Source organism: Orcinus orca, chromosome 10 (genome assembly GCF_937001465.1).
Source record: "Orcinus orca chromosome 10, mOrcOrc1.1, whole genome shotgun sequence".
NCBI classification, from domain to species: domain Eukaryota; kingdom Metazoa; phylum Chordata; class Mammalia; order Artiodactyla; family Delphinidae; genus Orcinus; species Orcinus orca.
In genome coordinates, this window is record NC_064568.1 from 17,993,276 (window position 1) to 18,003,533 (window position 10,258).

Sequence of the window (10,258 nt, forward strand, 5' to 3'; positions counted from 1 at the left end):
TTCTAAGTACGTCATGTATAGTTTCAATCCATAGCAAATGAAGGAAGCATTGATTAGACTTGATTTAAGGCAGCAAGTGATAAATGCAGCTGGAAATTGATTCATGCCTCTCCAGTGACTGGGGCTCAGCCATCCACAGTTGACACAACTCTTGTCTCAAGGCTGGAGAAAACAAACAGGGAAACACATGTCAAACAGATAAATGACTCGGCTGTTTTGAACTCTCTGCAGAGACCATTTGTTTCCTAGATAAGGAAGACTGCTCTCCAAAGTCTTGAAAAGATAAGCTGGAGGAAAAGGATGGATGTGGGAGCAGATGCCTTAGCACTTGGAAAAAAACAAACAGAAAGGATGTACCTCCCAGAAGAGTCTTGCTACGTGGATCCGCTTTCCTTTCCCCCCAGAAAATGCTGGAGGCAGCGATTTGGCCACGCGAGCCTCGGTCCTAGCTGGGACCACATGCTGAAGGCTCTGCCTCTGGTTATTTTAGGTATTCCAAGTGGTAGGCCATCGTCTCTTATGCTCTTTCCAGGGGGACATTCCCCACCTCTTGCTGGAGTGAGCATTCAGGGGAAGGAGAAGCTGAGCGACTGGAGAGCCCTGTCTATAGTCCCATCTAGCCTGAGGCTCCAGCAGTTTCACCACCAGCCCAGAGACCCCCCCGGAAAACAGGAGCCCTACTGCAACCCAGGGCCTCCCGTGGAGCGTCACCTACAGCACAGAGACAGAGTTACTGTCTTTGTTTCTGTACATCCTGTGTTTTCCCACCTCCACCTGTTTGCTCGTGCACTGCTTTCTCTTCTCCCTGTGAGTTTGCCCAGATTGGCCCATGCAAATGCCACCTCCTCCAGGAGGTCACCCTTCATTCTCCCTGGCTGGAAATCATTTCCCTTCTCTGAACTCCCACTGAATCAGGGCCAGGTCCTGCTGGAAGAGCCTGGAATCCAAGGAAAGACGAAGGGATTGGAGCAGGGAAGAGAGATTCCTACCAGGCTGTCCCCTAGGGCAGTGGGTTCCAGAGTTCTGTATTCAGACTTCCGTAAAATTAAAATTAGAAACAAGAAAACGAGGGTGCGGGGCAGGGAGGAGTACAAGGCTGCCAGTGGTTAATTTTGTTCATGGATGTACACAGGCCGTATTCTACTGAAACCATGCTTCCACACAAACGTGTTAGCATCCAAAATGTAAAAGGACCTTTCAGAATAATAGTCCTCTAAATCCAACACACTTACCTACAAGAAAAACCCTCTCACCTGAGAATCACAGTTAACTGCTTGGCATCTGTAGTTCCAGTCTTTTTCTGTGTATTTGTATACAGATATATATATATATATATATATATATATCTCCACATTAAAAAAAAATTAGAATCATGCACTACATAAATTGTAAATCCATTGTTTTCTCTTAACAAGAGGTCATGACTATTTTCATAAGTCATTGAATAACCTCCCAAAATGAGGCTTTTCCTAGCTGCACTGATGTAGTCTTATTGAAATAGAAGAGATTACTCTCAAATGTAAATTGTATTTGTAAATTGTATTAATCAGGGTTTTCCTGCTGTGTAGTGTATTAGCCAAGCATGGGCACCTAGATTCTCTAGGTACTTCCTTTTCCTCAGTTGCATTACTGCAGCCTGGTGTATTTTATAGAAAGAACACCCTTGAATTAGAGAAGAGACAGGATTTTCATAACATCCGTCACTGTGGAGCCACTGCGTGGTACCAAGCTCTGTGCTAGGCTTGTCTTGTCCTAAGCATGTCACGCAGGGCCTGTCTCCCCGTCAATCCTTCTATAGGCATAGACCCGCCGATGGGGGCAGCTCTGGGTATGTTGAGACCAGGTAGCTCTGTTCTTAGCTGACTGGATCGGGCTTGAACTTGACCCAGGGTGGGATCTGCTAGTCCGGAATGCTTTATTAAAACCAGGGATTCTCGATTTTCGCAACACCCTTGGATCATCTGAGGAACTTTAGAGAAATACTGATACCCAGTCTTCTCTGAAGACAATGGAATCAGAGTCTCTGGGGATGTCTAAACAGGCAAAAAGTGGAATAATAAGATTCCTGTGCGATTTCGGCTTTCGGCTCAGAGGAGGTCAAGGTGTGACTTTCTTCGGTCCTCCCAAATCCGGGTTCATCTGACACCAGCCACCTCTACCATGCTGCCTAAGTTCCACCCCAACGAGGTCAAAGTCATGTACCTGAGGTGCACTGGTAGGGAAGTCAGTGCGACATCTGCCCTGGCCCCCAAGATCGGCCCCCTGGGTGTGTCTCCAAAAAACACTGGTGATGACATCACCAAGGCAACTGGTGATTGGAAGGCTCTGACGATTACAGTGAAACTGACCATTCAGAACAGAGAGGCCCAGACTGAGGTGGTACCTTCTGCTTCTGCCCTGATCATCAAAGCCATCAAGGAACCATGAAGAGACAGAAAGAAGCAGAAAAACATTAAGCACAGTGGAAACATCACTTTTGATGAGATTGTCAGCATTGCCCGACAGATGCTGCATCGGTTTTTAGCTAGGGAATTCTCTGGAACCATTAAAAAGATCCTGGGGACTGCCCAGTCTGTGGGCTGCAGTGTTAATGACCATCACTCTCATGACATCATAGATGAAATCAACAGTTGTGTGGTGGAATGCCCAGCTGGTTAAGAACTGCAAAGAAAAAGAATTTAATAAAGTGTTATTTGACAAAAAAAAAAAAAATTCATGCTCTCAGAAATCTGCACTGGGAAGTGCAGGGGCATCAGGCCCTTGGCAACAGATGCTGAGGGTGAGAGATGCACTGAACGGGATCTAGAGCTGGTCTTGCAAACTCAGAGAGGAGGGCAAAGAAATATGAGTTTAGGAGGATCTATGCAGTGGAGAAAAGATAACAGCACAGAGGGCTGAAGACACCAGCTGGTCACGGAAAGGAGAGTGGCTGGATGGAGAAGGATGCAGACACCTGAAGCTGTTAAGAGGACCCAAGAGCAGCCCTGGATCCCTACACCACCCTCTCACCAATTCCAGTTCCATTAGGCTTGACTGTATGCCTGTGCTTACTCTTTGAGATCAGAGAGCATCCGTTTCTCTTATTGCTGGTCAAATCAGAGGTCTTTCTTAAAGTAACAGGAAACCTGAGACAGCTGCTTCAAACTGTAACGAGGGTTTATTAGTTCATGATGAAAGTCCGGTAATAGCGTAGATTTCAGGAGAGGCTTAACCCAGCTGCTGACTTTGTGACCAAAGCCCTGTTTCTTGTTTGTCTGTTCTGCCATCCTCAATGTTGGCTTCATCCCAGTTTGGACACCTCTCACATCCCAAGGCGGCTGCCAGCAGCCCCTGCAACTACCTACTTTCTTCTTAACATCCATCCAAAAAAGAGAGTATTTGTGTTCCAGCATCCGCAGCACGTGTCTTCAGGTTCACTCTGATTGGATCAGTTTAGGGACACACTCAGTCATTCACGGTTGGCCAATGAAATGTGCTGGCTGGCTTTTTCTCAGTCAGGTGGCCAGCCCTGGAGCAGGATAGGCAGAGGAGTGTCAGCTCAGCCCGCAGTCCAGGGAAAACCTGCTGGGGAATGTGGCGAGCCGACAGCTACAGGCCGCCACAGCTTCATTTCCTGATACAGCACAGCGTTCATGTGGGGGCCACGTGTTCCCCAGGCTGTTCCCAGGTGCTAGTGCTGGGCCGTTGCTACCCACCGTGGGACTTCCTTCACAGCTCTGAGACTTTGTCAGGCTGAGGACCCTGTGGGGCTCTCCACCAGATCTTCCTTGCCTCCTTTCTTTCACACATGTCAGTCCTCTTTCTGCTTGAGGCCCTCTCCTCCTACTCTTGTCTCCTCTCCTCTTTATCCTTCACAGAGGATGCACCTGTAATTCTCTCTTGGCTTCTGCTTCCCACAGGACCCCCTTGACATACCCTGGTTTCCCAAGTGAACCTCTAATTTCACAAAGGAGCTCAGCTCAAACGTACTGAGTCCCACAGTGCTTGAGGGGCAGAGACGATCCCCAACACTATACAGACGAGGAGACCAGGGTTCCAGACTGAGTAGATTGCCTGATGTCACCCAGGCAGCAAGGGGCAAGCCTTGGATTCCAAATCGTATCTTCACCTCTCTGCAGCCCTTTACAACCTTAGATGCTGTCCTCGAGGAGCCTGGTGAGGTGGCCTGAGTCTCTCAAGGTCACCCAGCTCCTCGTGGGAGGAGAGGCTGAGTCCCAGCGTGTGTCCACTGCAGAGGGCTTTTCTAGACTTCTTCACACCTCGGGGACGAGGGCTGTCGGTGGAGATCGTCACTGTCTACCGCGCAGGCTGCGGGACCCACTGACCCGCGGAGCTTGGGGACTTGACAGGTGAGCCGTCAACATGCCTGTCATCCTTTGCGCATAACTCGTCCTGGCACAGTGTTTTAAAAGAAAAAGAAAAGTCAGACGTCGCTGAAGAGGGCCGGGAATTCAAAGCGCGGGAGCAGGCGGGCGGTCCGCCACCCGGGATGCGCTCGCTCGGCCCCTGCTCCCTCCGGGCTGGGCGGGGGTGTGAGGGCCGCACATCAATGAGGACGCCTGTCCTCCGTGACGCGAGCCCCACCCCCTCTAATCCGCCGCATTGTCCATTGAAGTGTCTAATTATGTGTCTTACAACCGCAGAACTCCCCCCAGAGCAACGGGGCCCTTCTGGCAGAATGAAGGGGATGATCGCTCCATCTGTTCCTCCGGCGCCATCGGGAGGCGGGCGAGGGGGCGCGGGCGGGGCTGCGCGACTGCGCGTGCGTGAGGGCGGGGGCGGGGCAGGAGGGCGGTGGAGCGCAGGTGCCGGGAGAAAGGGGATCCCAGCGGCAGGTGCAGATGCCAAGCTCGCCGCGGCTGAGTATATGCTTAATTACAGTCGACGAAGGGGGCTGTTTTAGTTAAGAATTATAGGAGGCAGGTTCAAATGGAGCTCGGAACCGAGCTCGAGAAGGTAGCAGGCTGGGAGCTGCCGGGGAGGGCAGACATCTGCGTCTTTAATTGGGGGTGGGCGCGCTCAGAATTTCCTGATATGTAAAAATAATCACCTGGAACACCGGGAGTCTGTAATGGAGAAGTCAGAGCGCCCGCGCCCGCCCCCAAAGCCGACTACATTGTTTGGCCTGAAGCAGATCCTTAAATTACAAGCGTATTTCATTCCCCTCCCAATAACGTTATTTCTCCGTGTGTGGAGACCTGGCTCCAGGGGCCCATGGAAGTACCACCTGGGGTGGAAGGCACAGAGGGGACGATCGGAAGTAGGCTGTCTTTGGAACCAAACGCCAATATGAGCTTTACAGTTTTCTTCTCCGTTGCCTGGTTTTCAACAGGGGTGGGCCCATTTCAAAGCGAGGAAGCGGAGAGGCGCTCAGGCTTTCCCGGGGGAGGACACCGCGCAGCGGGAGCCGAGGACTCAGTAGGAGTCAAGGAACATTGCGAAAGAAAGGATAAACGGGAGTTGGTTAAGCAGGCGGAGGGTGGGGTGGGAAGAGCGTGTCCCAGGTGGAGGGACGGTGATGGGTGAGGGAACCAGATTGCTCTAATGGCTGGGACAGAGAGGGGGGTGAGTTAGCTACCCCAGCGGACTGGAAAAGCAACCCATAGAAATTACATGCCCCTGTGGACCCAGACTTGGGGGCGGGGGGCGGGGGGAGGAGAGAGAGAGAGAGAGAGAGAGAGAGAAAGAAAACCCCATACACACAATAAGTGAAAAGCAATTGAATATTATAGTCCCTGGTGAATTTCATTGTAAGGTGCAGCAAATATTGTAAATCCGTCCCCCTCCCCCTCTGTTTCTTACTCTCTTGTTTTCTATCACTCTTTTATCATAGTCTCTGCCTGCCCCCAAATGAAGAGTCACCTTTCCCCTCCAAACCTCTCTGACTCTCTCTTTCACTCTCTGTCCCCACAGTTACCTTCCCTTCTTCCTCCTTCCCCCTCTGTGGCTGTGATTTTGATCCTAGAGCACCCCCTTCCCTTCACTATAAGTTCTGCTCACTTATGGCTCCTTCCCCCTTGGATGGTTTAGGGCAGGAGTCCACAAAGCAGACCTCGCTCTGGCCAAATGCATCCCATCACCTATTTCTGTACAGCCCATAAACTGAGAATTTAAATAAATAAATATATATATATATATATATGTTTTTAAATGATTGAAAAGAACTTGTAGAAATTTTTTTCTCTTGTCATATGTTACATCTCATTGTGTGTTTCCCTGTGTAATAGCCTTGAATTTGCCTCTTGGCCCGCAAAGCCTAGACTATTTTACCAATTGGCCCTTTTCAGAAAAAGTTTGCTGACCCCTGGTTTAGAATTGGGATATGGGTACTTATGCAGTAGCATTTGGGGTGCGGGCCCGGGGCTTCTGGGGTTTTCCAGGCCCTCCTAGGGGGAGGGTCTGAGAGAGGCTGGGGTGAGAGGGGTGAGGCTTCTGTGGCTAGTCTGGGAGGGCAATTAAGGGGAAGGGGATGGAGGCTGCTTTCAAAAACAAAACAAAACAAAAAAAACTCATTGGTAGTTGTCACAGGGGCCAGCCAGGGTCATACTTGTTTTCCTAGGATGGGAAGTGACTTAGAACTGCCTTATCATTCCTGAGATTAGGAATGGTGGAGTCCTGCTTCAGGATCGTCTTTCCAAAAGCTGTGGCCCTTTTGTAATCCTTTTTGGAGTCCTTCTCCCATCTTTTCTGAACATTTTTAAAAGCTTGTCATACGAAGCATCTTCCCATAATCACCTGAGCTCCTGGGCGATGGTAGACATGTCGTTTGGTCTGTCTGGCATCCTCCCGGGGAAACCATTCCTGTCCCACTCTGTAATAATGGTGCTCTGTCCCTGACTGTCTGAAGGGCTGACACTACACTCTGGTCCCACCACAGGGGTGGACCCATGGCAGTAAAGCAAATCACAATAAAATGAGGTATATCTGTACTAAGCATGGAGCCCCTGACACTTACTGAATTGTGAGAGGGGCCACCCAGGTAGGCACCGTGCCTGGCCCCGCCCCTTGACAGCCATTCTGGGCAGTGTTCATTGCAGTTATCACAGCCAGCACAGATCTGTCTTTAGGATGGAGTGGTCAGATACACATCTCACAATTTCGAATTTTTCTTAGTTACGTCCTAAAGCTGTGACAGTCAGAGTCAAAAGGTTGCAGTGTATTGAACACCTGCTGTATTCATAATGCGCCCCAGCACATGTTCTCCTATAGGCCTGACAGTATGCTTTTACTTTTAGTATAAAAGTCTCTCTGACTTAGTTTTTATTCTTTTATTAGGGGTGATTTGCTAGGTGTAATTTATAATTCTCTCCCTATATGAGATTGTTCATATCATATACAAAAATACTGCTACTAGTATTAGTGACAGCTCACACTTATTGAACACTTACCAAGTGCCAGTCTCTGGACAAAGGGCTTTACTGGCCTGATCTCCTCTAATCCTTACTACAACTCAGGGGTATGGGTGCCATGAGTCCGATTTTACAGATGACAAAACCAAGTCTCTTGCCCAAGCTCACAAAGATATGAAATATTGGCATTAGCAACTAAACTTGGTTTTATTTTAAAGAAAGACTAATAATGGGCTAGAGAAATGGGGAGCTTTCATGAAGGACACCCATCACCTGCTTTGAAGACAGGTCAGGATTTACCGCCCGTTAGCTCTATGACCTGGAGCATCTTACCAAACTTCCTTGGGCCTCGATTTTGTCTCTAGAGGAGGGGTGATAATTTCATCTTGAGGGAGAGAATCAAATGAGAAATATAAAGTTCCTGACACATCGTTAAGGCCACAGTTGGAGCTCAATCCCTTTTACTTTTTTATTTTTATTTTTTTGTTTTGTTTTTGTTTTTGCGGTACGCGGGCCTCTCACTGCTGTGGTCTCTCCCGTTGCGGAACACAGGCTCCAGACGCGCAGGCTCAGTGGCCATGGCTCACGGGCCCAGCCGCTCCGCGGCATGTGGGATCTTCCCGGACCGGGGCACGAACCCGTGTCCCCTGCATCGGCAGGCGGACTCTCAACCACTGCGCCACCAGGGAAGCCCCCTTTTACTTTTTATTCCACCAGAGTAGACTGAATCATACTGGTTTCCAGAGAGTCCATGCAGTGCAATTTAAGCTCCCTGAGAAGTTGGTTTTTGGTCATTTTGTTTGTGCCGTATCCCCTGCACCAGAACGGTGCCTGGCACATCACAGGCACTCCATACGTGTTTGTTGAATTGAATTCTCTCTTTCTGTGAGTCTGCAGTTCTGTCACATGTGATTAACAGTGGCTTCCCAACAGTGGTTGGGACCAGGGGGCGGAGGGGGATCCAGGAGCAAAGCTTTGCATGGAGGAGGGGAAAGATCCATGCTCATCTCACTCAACAGCCATCCAGGAGCCAGATCTAGTGGCCTGCAGTGTTGTTAAGAGCTCAGCCCTGGCCGCCCTGCCTGGGAGAGCAGCTTGGGAGTTAGCTGCTGGAGATGCCTGACGCGTGTCCTGAAGCAGTCAGTGGATGCAGCTCCAGCCGTGCCTCTTTCTTCCTTCTCCCAGACTTGTCCGGTCCTCCGCCTACGAGAACCCCCCCGCATCTGCACAGCGGCCGGGCTCAGAAAGAATCCTTCTTCAACGCCAAGTATCGGCAGGGCTCTCAGGGTGTGAATTATTCATCGACAAGCCCAGCACCCATCTGTCTCCAGTCAGCTCTGCTGACACCTCTCCGCACCCAGAGCTGCGCAGGGCACCCCCGTGGTTTCCTCAGAGTGAAGACGAGCCCCTGAGCCTTTTGCCTTAATTGGAGAGATGATGGGGCGAACAAGAGGCTCTAAAGTGTGTATTTGAAATCAATTTGCTCCTTGAAGCAGCATGAAAACAAAAGGCTGAGAGATGCCCACTGTGAGGGGATCGCCCTGGCGCCCCATCAGCTCAGGATCCGCTAATGACCTGTGGCCAACAGCCCCCTCACACCTTTGCTCTGAAGAGGCTGGCAGAAGCCGGGCGGGGGTTGGGGGCACGTGGCTTTCTAGTCTCAGAGGTTTCACAGGGCACAGCCTCTGAGAATCACGGACAGAAGATGGGGGGCCTGATCTCTTGCACATTTGCGGTGGCCGCCCTGGGAGGACTGGTGCACCCCACTGGCTCCTGGGGTGGAGCAGGGGTGGGGGAAAGGCAGTAAGATTTCAGAGGTTTAAAGAAGAGGTTCAGTTGCCTGTGAACGCAACCAGCTTCTAGAAATCTCTGGAGGTAACGGATGTGGCAGCAAATCTGTCAAATGGACAAGAGGCAGAGGAAGGCATATATATGGGTTGCTGGTTAATTCTAAGGGACAAAATGGCCATTTTCCTATGTTGAAATAATAGGCAGGAATTATTCGTGTGCATCTTTCATGACCAGTGACTGAGAGTCTCCAGGGGAAAAAAATAGGGGTTTCCTCAGGAGGGAGTTATACTCTAGTAAAGAGTTCCCCAAGAATAAGTAACGATTGTGACTTTTGCTCATAGCAGGCCATTCAAAGATGCTAGTGGCTCTGCTTCCCCTTTTAGAGCCACACACCCTACATTATATGTTGTATCAAACATTACATCGCACCACATCATAAGTATATATATATTATGTATAATATATATTACACATACATTATATATAATACCTATATTATATATAATATATATTATACACATATATTATATATAATACCTATCTTATATATAATATATATACAGTATATACTATATAATACCTATATTATATAATTTATATACAGTATATACTATATATAATACCTATATCTTATATAATATATATACAATATATATTATATATAATACCTATGTTATATATACCACATACATATTATAACGTACTCCTATCATATGTATATATGTAGATATATTTATTTTTATACGTTATCTCTATTGTAAAGAAGTTTTAGAAGTTTACTTTTGAACTTACTCGGCTATGAATAGTCACTCATTTAATTTGCTATTGGCTCTGCTTTCTAAGTAATCATCACGCATAATCAAGAGCTCTTGCAAAGCAAGGTAACCAACTCATAGATTGTCTTCGTATGTAATACAATCTTTATGAAAACTAAACTTGACAGTGAACAAAGTGGACCTAATGTTTGTAAACATTGAATTAGACATTTATTCATTCTGATTTTGCATATTTTTCTTTAAATGTTTCAAGCCAGTGCCTTTTATTTTTTCCTCTTCTCTGACATGTTTGTGAGACCTGGAAGGTGGCGTGTGCGTGTGTGCCTCTGTGTGTGTGTGTGT

The 10,258-nt window shown here is 48.4% G+C and overlaps 1 pseudogene; it reads left to right on the plus strand.

Annotated features, from left to right (window-relative positions):
- The first annotated feature begins 1,679 nt into the window (after positions 1-1,679).
- LOC101287799 (60S ribosomal protein L12-like) lies at positions 1,680-2,712 on the plus strand (annotated as a pseudogene).
- The last annotated feature ends 7,546 nt before the right edge of the window (positions 2,713-10,258 follow it).